Raw genomic sequence first — 9,017 nt, 5'->3', positions numbered from 1 at the left:
TTGTGAATTTGGTCGAGTTGAGAGTGAGGGGCTTTTATCGGAAGTCAGAGGGCAGTTCGGTGTTTCCCCCTTGAAGATTAAATATCTGAAAGGTAAATTTGGTAATAGCGGTCATCGAGGCTTCCTCAATCCGGTAAAAACAGAAGGGGTCGAGTAATCTCAACTGGAGGAGAACCTGGGGTTCAAAGGAAGTAAGTGAGGTCTGGATCGGAGAGGTCTGGGACCTCTGGAGGGTCTGGGACCCTCCCAAAGTAGTTACTGATACGCATCAGGGAGATCCGCGCGCTGTTGAGCTTGGAGTTCAACGAATAGGCCTATTGTTTTATTATTTTGATTTGTTTTCTTTTGGTTAGGTTTCACTCTGGTAATTATTGATATCAGGACTGAGCTGTGAACCTTAGTGTGTGGACCGGGAACCCGTGTGTATGTGAGAGCGTGTTTGCGCGAGTGTTTGAGAAGTGAGTAACGTACTAGCAAGTACGAAATGAGTGGTCATTCGGCTGAAGGCAGGATGTACGGAGGAAATGTATTGAATTTGGAGTCAGAATTACGAGAGAAGGATAAAATGAGGTGGATCACTGTTTCGGAACAGTGGGAGGAGATATTGAGAGCGTTGCTTGGCCATTCATTGGAGAAACAAAGAGATGGAATCTGTTTAATCTGTGAGCAATTAATGTCACAGGATACGCACTTTGTGTTTACTAACGTGTAGACTACATAGGTGGTCTGTGTTTGTCTGCCATTGAATGTCAATGGGCCCTATATGTGTCTGAAGAATGTGTGACTACTGGCCAGTTGTTTGTTTGTGTGTGTGTTTGTTTGGACTTTTGAGGGTGCATGTGCAAAGGTCGAATACGAACATGAGAAGGATTTTTTTTTTTCACGTAAAGGCCCAACCAAGACCGTTGGAATATATCCGGTGGAAAAAAAGAACAGAGTGGATGAATAGGCTATAAGCCGTTTAGTTTTACTGACATGAATTCGATCCTGGAAAAAAATGCCTTCACCCGTCGAAAGGGGTGCACCGTGGTTGTCCAAATTGATGAAAGCTAGGCTATATGTCACAAAAGATAACGATTGGCGATTGGCGCGCACTGTTATGTAAACAAACAAGCGCGTGGGAATTACACATAGTGGAAACAGAAGCAAGAACGAGCCTTTTGCCAGATTCATATCCCATTTGCGTTATACGCAGCTGACATAGGCACTGCAATGCGTAAACGTCACCCAGTGCCCGATGGAGCAAAAAGTAAGGAATTTTGGACAGACATAGCCGGAAACCATCCAAGCTCTGACAAGCTGCAAACTGCTATGTTCAGAATGGCCATTCTAGAAGCAATCCCAAAGCCGGTACGAGAAACGATGTTAAATGATCCAAATTTGCCCTATAGTAGGCCTACTACAGAATACTGGGAACGCCATCTCAAGCACCACATGAAACAGTATAGTGCAAAACGCGAGGAAGAGAAACTAAGCACTGATACAGCACATGCACAACTAGTTAAGTTGCAATTAGCTGAGTCCAAAAGAGCGACGGAATCGAAACACAATTGATACAACTCATGTTACAACACAGCAGTCACACATTCTTGTTCCCGAAACCAGCAGCATGCATCCAAGCCTGAAGTTGGTCCAATTTCATTAAGGGGTTAGGGACAACGTGGTGGGATTCAGAGGACGGGGAACAGGGAGTAGCGATGCCCAAGGTAGGGTCATGTATGGGGGGTGTTTTGCTTATAGTGGGACCGGGCACTGAGTGAGAGACTGCCAGTGGAATGCCTACACAACACGGAGGGCACTGCACCTACTTCAAAGCTGAAACCAGAGAAAAAAACAAGCACAAGCACACCAAGCGCACACTGGAGCCGGAGCAAGCCTATCCCATGGACAATACACAAAGGGGATTTGGGACCTAGAGCTCACAAAGGAGAAGGGTTGGGGGACCCCTTCTGGCCTATGAAAAATTGAAAGACTATGTCAAGATTGTTTGGTAACACTACTGCTTAACTCACACCAGAAGTGACGCCCTTGGGTGCCATTTATACACCCATATCCCTTTTATCTGACCCCTACCACGTAACATTGATTAAGATGAAAACATACGCACAGGCGTGTTTAAGACAGTTATTGGGAATCAGTGGGACTGTTTACCCTACATCTACATTGGGCAAGAAGGGGTGGCTGCTGGGGTTGAATTATACACATTGCATTATAAGCTACACATAGTCTACCCAACACCACGCGGAAGTTTGTATAAGAGTACACAATACTGACTGAACAAACATAATTAGCTAAAAACACGATGGCCTTCCCAATACTCTCTGTACATTGATTTGACTGATGATTTTTTTATTGTTTGTTCTGTTTGTCACAACAGGAATAGGCCTACTCCTTAGACCTATGGATATTTTGAGGTTTTTATTTATTTATTTATTTTTTTTAATTATTTTTTACGATTACCGTTCAAACATTAACTGCGCGGTGTACCTGGTTACACAATTGTTGTGGGTTCTTCTGAAACAACACGGCGTGTTATTTCAGAAGAAAGGGGGAGATAGGCATATTAGGCCTAGGCCTACATGTGCGACCGTGACACTGGACTCGACTTAAGACAGACGAGATTTGAGAAAAGACTGCAGTACACCACACATCACATACATAGCCTACATTAAGGAAATAACGACAGATAACAAAGGGTGTTGGAAAACACATTGTTGAGTGTTGGAGGTTGGTAAAGATTGGAAGCGGTTTATGCGGCAATGAGGAAACAAGGCCATGGTTTTACAGGGGTTCACTATGGAAAAGGTAACAAAGAACGTTTGGCAGCAGTGCAAGCTTCTCACAAGGACATCGGAAATCAAGGATTTTTTTCCACAGCGAACGTGCAATATGGAAAGGATTTGGAGAGAGCACGAAAGGGCGTCTTCGGAAAAGACGTTGATGCGAGTGGCCATTTGGAAATAACTGATGGACTGGTTGGGGGCCGTGTGGCCAAAACACTGATGGTTGGTAGAGGACATGAATGGGAGACCGTTGTCTCCGGGCTGGTAAAATAACTTTGGCAGAAGGTCTGTGGTTTGAAAAAAGAAAAAAAACTGTTGCAATGAACTTGGACACATTGGTGGATTGTGGAACGCATACCCATAAGGATTTGGCTCAAGAGCAAATTGGTAAGGTTGGTATAGGCCTACATACAATTATGAGCTGGGTCAACACTCTGACTCATGGTGCTGAGGTCAGTAAGAAACTAGGCAAACAGTAAGCCCTGGACCAACGCTAGGTTCGAACATGAAGATTTCGCACGTTGCAATGTAAACCATATTACGATAAACTAACTACTTTGATGTCAGATTTCTCCACACAGGTTGCAGATGGAAGAGGAACCAACGAGACAGGAGACAAGGAATTGAAATTGGCTCCTTCCAAAAGCTAGTGAGCGCAGTAGACCGAACCGAGTTGAGCGAATTACACACAATATTCACCTTGAGGGAAAGGCGCACAGGGTTACATTGAAACAAGCTTGCGGAAGCGCAGAAAATGGGGAAAGGCATAAGCCTGCAGCTTAATGCATGCGGGGCACTACTATCACTAACACCACTAATACTAACCCTACTAACGTTAACATGTTTCCTTTTACATTGTGGTATTTGATGATGCTTTATAATGAAACGGGATCCTACAGGAGACGCCACCATTCAACGTGACAATAAGAAACTGGCATAATAACACCTCAAGGAACTGGTGGTGGAAAAGGGGGTCCCAAATGTTGCGGAAATTGGTGGTAGGCCTATTGAATGGAAACATTTCAATTTTAGGTTTTGTTATAGCAGGAGGATCAGCAGTGGAGGATTTATTATTATTATTATTATTATTAATTATTTAATTTGTCTTTTATATATTTTTTCATTTGTTTGTATTTCTAACCCTTTACATTTTTCCACAGCCTTCGGCAATGGAACTCACTGTGGTTTCCACATTAATATAATGTCTTGGTGTAATGACAAATTGGGTGATGAGCAGGTATTCTCTTTGCACTAGGTTTCTGAGGCGAGCAACTTAGGTTCCAGAAATGGACAAGAGAAGTTGACCAAGGAAAGCTATGTGGTCATGTTGGTTACAGAGTCTAACACTGAGGTCTAACAAATTTGATGAGGTCATATTAATTATGACCTCACGAAAGGGACTGTTGGAAAATAGGCTAGATTCTGAGGTCCTGAAATATAATGCATTGTCTTACAGCAAGTTGTTCAGGTATTCATTTGTGTTTGCAGGAAATTCTACAATATTTGGTTATGATTAAAAACATTAAAATAAATGTGTTCTGTTGATGGGCACTCAAACTACTGAGTAGGCCCAATGACCCCATGTGACAATCAGGAGATGAAGATGTTGAGTAATTGCCCATTCCTTTTAGGAGAGCCTACAAAACTCATCAAACATTGTTGTGAGACAAGCTGAAAGCTGTCATGTGATGTTTGATTAACTGATTGCTTAGTTTCTGAATAAGTCTGAAGTCCATACCAAACTCCTTGAAGTACACAGGATACAGTGATGTCACTCAGAAGCGAAACTATTTGACTTAATCCTTTTTAGGAGGCCAGGAGTAGGTGACAATGGGCAAACGACTAACATTGGATTTCAATCTTTTCAGAGCCAAGGATCCTCAAATATGTCAAAAGAATGTGCTGTTGTATGTGTATTGCTTGATTAAAGTTTCAGAACTCAGGAAGTCCACAGATGAGGTCATGAAGACCTAGAGTGATGAAATCAAGGCCCACCTGGAAATGAAGACAGCAACTTACAATCGACACAGATTAGGCATATTCTGGGTTAACTAACAAATCACGTAATTGCTTACACATAACCACACCCATACACCCACAAACCATAAATACCAACAGATAGGGATATTCAAGCAGGTCCTAATTTTTGTTATCGGTCAGGGCGAGAGAAGGTTAGGATCTCCGGAACGTTCCGTAATGCTTTCGTTGTCATTGTCATTTTTATGTAGTAGACTCTGCAGTTCTGGAAAGCTGTAGTGTTTACTGTGTATGGGCCATTGCTGGTATTCTGGATATTACCAGTGGTGGTCATTTTGTTATTTGGTAATTTTAGAAAATAAATAGATTAATTTGGCTTTTGGAGTTTTTGATTCCTTTGACTCGGATTTTGAACATGCAAGAAGTGTATAGACCAAGACGGTAAACTTCAACAACACACACACGCACACGCACACGCACACGCACGGCACACGCACACACATGCACACACACACACACACACACACACACACGCACCCTGGGTTCAGGTTATATCGTACTGTATGGCAGATCATCAGTGAAGCTGTTGTGAGGCCACTAGAGGTAAATGCTCCTCTGCAGCAAACCCCCCCCCCCCCACCCACACACACACACTTCACACACATTTCACTTTTTTATTTGCCACTAAGGTGGTGTCCTGCTGTCAGAGCTGGGTGGAAAAGTGCAGAGTAAAGAAATGACCGACAGAGATAGAGAAAGAAAGGGAGGAATGGATGCAGCAGAGAGAGAGAGAGTCTATTTGTGTGTGCGTACGTGTGTGTGTGCGTGCTTGCGTGCGTGCGTGTGTGTGTTTGCATTATAATTTGCTTTTCTGTTTGTGTGTAAGCCGCATAGGCTATATGAGTATATACTGTATGTATGAATGTTGTTGACCACTTGATCTAATTCATGTACATTTAAGTATTTACATGTCAATTGATTAATAAAACAAAGTCAGTCACTTGGCTCTTTTCAATCATGATTTGAAATTGTGTTCAGGAGTAGTTTATTGAAATTGTGTGTGTGTGTGTGTGTGTGTGTGTGTGTGTGTGTGTGTGTGTGTGTGTGTGTGTGTGTGTGTGTGTGTGTGTGTGTGTGTGTGTGTGTGTGTGTGTGTGTGTGTGTGGAACAATTCAACAATTCAATTCAGTTTATTATAGGGACCATGTACAATTAAAACAATTACAATTACTATATAGTATCTCCCTGTGGCCAGTCTACACAGCAGGGGGTCTGCAGGTACCACAGCAGGGGGTCTGCAGGTATCACAGCAGGGGGTCTGCAGGTACCACAGCAGGGGGTCTGCAGGTATCACCACAGCAGGGGGTCTGCAGGTACCACAGCAGGGGGTCTGCAGGTATCACAGCAGGGGGTCTGCAGGTACCACAGCAGGGGGTCTGCAGGTATCACAGCAGGGGGTCTGCAGGTACCACAGCAGGGGGTCTGCATTATCACCACAGCAGGGGGTCTGCAGGTATCACAGCAGGGGGTCTGCAGGTACCACAGCAGGGGGTCTGCAGGTATCACAGCAGGGGGTCTGCATTATCACCACAGCAGGAGGTCTGCAGGTACCACAGCAGGGGGTCTGCAGGTACCACAGCAGGGGGTCTGCAGGTATCACAGCAGGGGGTCTGCAGGTACCACAGCAGGGGGTCTGCAGGTATCACAGCAGGGGGTCTGCATTATCACCACAGCAGGGGGTCTGCAGGTACCACAGCAGGGGGTCTGCATTATCACCACAGCAGGGGGTCTGCATTATCACCACAGCAGGGGGTCTGCATTATCACCACAGCAGGGGGTCTGCAGGTACCACAGCAGGGGGTCTGCAGGTACCACAGCAGGGGGTCTGCATTATCACCACAGCAGGGGGTCTGCAGGTATCACAGCAGGGGGTCTGCATTATCACCACAGCAGGGGGTCTGCAGGTACCACAGCAGGGGGTCTGCAGGTATCACAGCAGGAGGTCTGCATTATCATCACAGCAGGAAGTCTGCATTATCACCACAGCAGGGGGTCTGCAGGTATCACCAGGCCCGCAGACAGCGGGGGACAAACGGTTATGTTGCCCCGGGCCCAGGGAGATAGGGACCCAGGATTGGGTCCCCATTACATTGTATTTATTGGGTTGGGGGGGACCTTTCAAATGGCTTTGGCCTGGGCCCAGCAAAAGCTGTCAGCGGCCCTGGGTATCACAGCAGGGGGTCTGCAGGTACCACAGCAGGGGGTCTGCAGGTATCACAGCAGGGGGTCTGCATTATCACCACAGCAGGGGGTCTGCATTATCACCACAGCAGGGGGTCTGCAGGTATCACAGCAGGAGGTCTGCATTATCATCACAGCAGGAAGTCTGCATTATCACCACAGCAGGGGGTCTGCATTGAGTCATGGGCTGGTCAAGGCCAGAGCCATGGTTGTCCATGGGACCCTCTAGTTTGACGCCCTTTAGGTACCGTCACATGGTAATCAAACATTTCAAACAAGCAATTTATGGTTAGGGTTAGGTTTAGGGTTAGGGTTAGGTTTAGGGTTAAGGTTACGGTTAGGGTTAAGGTTAGGGTTAGGTTTAGGGTCGTATGACATAAGGCGTAAGTACCGAAAGGGCGTCGAATTAGTGAGTCCCGATTGCCCATGGCGACAAGACCACTCCCCTGTGCTGCCTCCACTCCAACAAGTCCTCCCCTGATTGGTGCGTTGCCGCGTACACAACCAGGGGCCCGTACAGGAAAACTATAGTGACCAGACAGACGCTTAGCAGTAGCAGCCCTCTCCCTCTGGCCCCCTGCTGCACAGGTTTAGAATTACACACATCACACACAGATGAGGAGGCAGACAGTGGTGAAGATGAAGGAGATGGTTACATAAACAAGACTGAGGAGGTCAAAGGTGACAAAAAGGGTGATGTTACAGCTGGGATGCAGCCCTCTCCCTCTGACCCCTGCTGGTCAGACTTAATACTTATATTTTGTTAAATCTTATGTAGTAGTTGCACAACTTGGCAGTTGTTATGAAGTCATCACGTGCCATCTAAAATTAGAATAACAACCTGATAAAGGATCTGTGGCTACAACGCTGTTACACACTTCTTGGATAAGACACTTCCTGGAAGCTTCATCTTCCCTGTACACACAGTGAGCAATGTATTTCATATTTTATGTAAATGTTTGAGTATTGCTTAATTGCAATTAACATTAACTGTTAAAATATAGGCCTAAGTAATTATTTGTGTTGAATAGCACAGCGTAAGCCACCAATTACCACAGGGACTCCAGTAGTTGCCTAAATGTCCAATGTTAAAGTGGTAGTTCGCTATTTTAGACATTAAGCCCTGTTTGTGTGACTTCTGGGGTGAAGTAGAGATGTTCTCATCACAATTTTGACATTTGGTGCTGAACGGAGCATTTGGGTATTCAAGACTGCAGCCCCCCCACCTTTACATTGACTCCAATGAAGCACTCAAGCAATCGATCATAAAATGGCATTAAACTCTCGTTTGCAGAGACATGAAACTCACCGAGTGGTCAGAGGTGGGCAGCGATACGTTGGCTCAAAAATCACCGCGAAATACGCTTCCAGAGAAGATATATTCATTATTGTCCGTCTTCATTGATTGTATTGGTTTGACTAGTATTACTCCGCGCGACCGGAAATGGGGGTGCGTTTGTTTACGTTACTATCTATGGTTTGTATGCAAGCTGTAGTTTTTGTAGCCAGTCCCGCTCAAAGATAGCCGTTCTACCTCGCTCCTTGATGTATACACAAACAACACACTATCGCTACCTACTGGCTGGATGTCTACTGCTATTCAACGGCGTCTGGGGAAAAATAGGTCCGCCAAATGCTAAACAACAATTAGAAGGCATATTTCCCTGCAATTTTCGGGTCAATTTATCACCGTCTACCACTGACCACACGGTGAGTTCCATGTCTTCTCAAACAAAAGTTTAATGCCATTTTATAATCGATTGCTTGAGTGCTCTATTGGAGTCAATGTAAAGGTGGGGGGGCTGCAGTCTTGGATACCCAAATGCTCCGTTCAGCACCAAATGTCAAAATTGTGATGAGAACATCTCTACTTCACCCCAGAAGTCACACAAACAGGGCTTAATGTCTAAAATAGCGAACTACCACTTTAAATGTTTACATTGTTATTATTACTTCAATCACTTTACCACTGTATCATTTTATTGTTGCTGGTTTATCACTCTGGCTCACCATATA

This window comes from Engraulis encrasicolus, chromosome 3 (assembly GCF_034702125.1).
Source record: "Engraulis encrasicolus isolate BLACKSEA-1 chromosome 3, IST_EnEncr_1.0, whole genome shotgun sequence".
In the NCBI taxonomy this organism is placed as follows: Eukaryota; Metazoa; Chordata; class Actinopteri; order Clupeiformes; family Engraulidae; genus Engraulis; species Engraulis encrasicolus.
The sequence above is the reverse complement of the archived record's forward strand: the minus strand, read 5'-3'. Positions refer to the sequence as shown.